The following is a 1,044-nucleotide window of genomic DNA, read 5'->3' as shown; positions in this document are numbered from 1 at the left end:
GTAAGGTACGTGAAGGCAAACATTCAGGCGGTCCCCACCTGGCCAGCGACGTTGGTTATGGGGTACTAAACCCTGAGTGGTTAGCATTGGTAACTACCATATCGTGAATTCTTATTATAGACCCTAGAGACCGGAGTGCTAAAATTCCATTTTGCAGAGAAGCAGGCCCGGAGTGAGAGGGATGTAGGATCCATTCCCATCACAGAGCCCAGGTTTGTTTTTTTTCCAAATCACTCAGAGACTGGTGAGTAGTTCCATTGCCAGGGGAATCTAGATCCATCCACAGAGCTCTGGGTCGGCTAGAAAAGGCCACTTTTCCTCCTCAACGCCCTCCAAAAATCCCAGGGGAGGAAGGCCAGCCTGCACAGTGGCTGTTTGGTTTTATTATTAGTCTCAGCAGAAGATAGGGTTTCAGGCTTTATTTAGGCTTTTCAGAGAGGAGTTTAAGATAAGGGGCAGCAGGTGTTTGCTGGCTGAGACACCTAATCCTCTCACCTTATCGGCAAGAGCAGCAGGGCCCTGGTGGAGGGAGATCGGAGGCCATGGAGGAGCCCGCCACTGGAGGGAAAGGCAGGAGGTGGCTTTGACCTGCAGGCTAAGGCGCTGTGGACCAGGAACAGGTGAGAAGGTTTCTCACCCGACTGAGTTCCCCTTCGATTTCCCATCCAGGGCCTGAGGCTTCAGGACACCCTCAGTCTCCTCTTTCAGAGCCTTGGTCCCAAACTTGACTTGTGGATCAGAATTGCCTTGAAGGCCTGTTAAGGCACATTTCGGGGGGCCCACCTGCAGCGTCTCTGATTCGGTCGCTCATGCTGATGCTGTCTGTCCAGGAACTGCATTTTGAGTACCATGGCTTTGAAGAATTCGTCACTGCTGTGGGACGAAAACTTTTATTTCAAGTTCAGCAATCCCTTTGGCTTCACTTCACATTCTTTTCTCTTGGTTCATCACAAAGACAATGTTAAACTTCGCTTTAACAAAGGCACACGCAGAACTATTCTTTCCCCGCTGTCTCTTCATCCCCATTCCTGCTTCCCCATATTG

This window comes from Ursus maritimus, unplaced genomic scaffold (assembly GCF_017311325.1).
Source record: "Ursus maritimus isolate PB19 unplaced genomic scaffold, ASM1731132v1 scaffold_19, whole genome shotgun sequence".
Classification (NCBI taxonomy): domain Eukaryota; kingdom Metazoa; phylum Chordata; class Mammalia; order Carnivora; family Ursidae; genus Ursus; species Ursus maritimus.
This window is presented reverse-complemented; position numbering follows the sequence as displayed.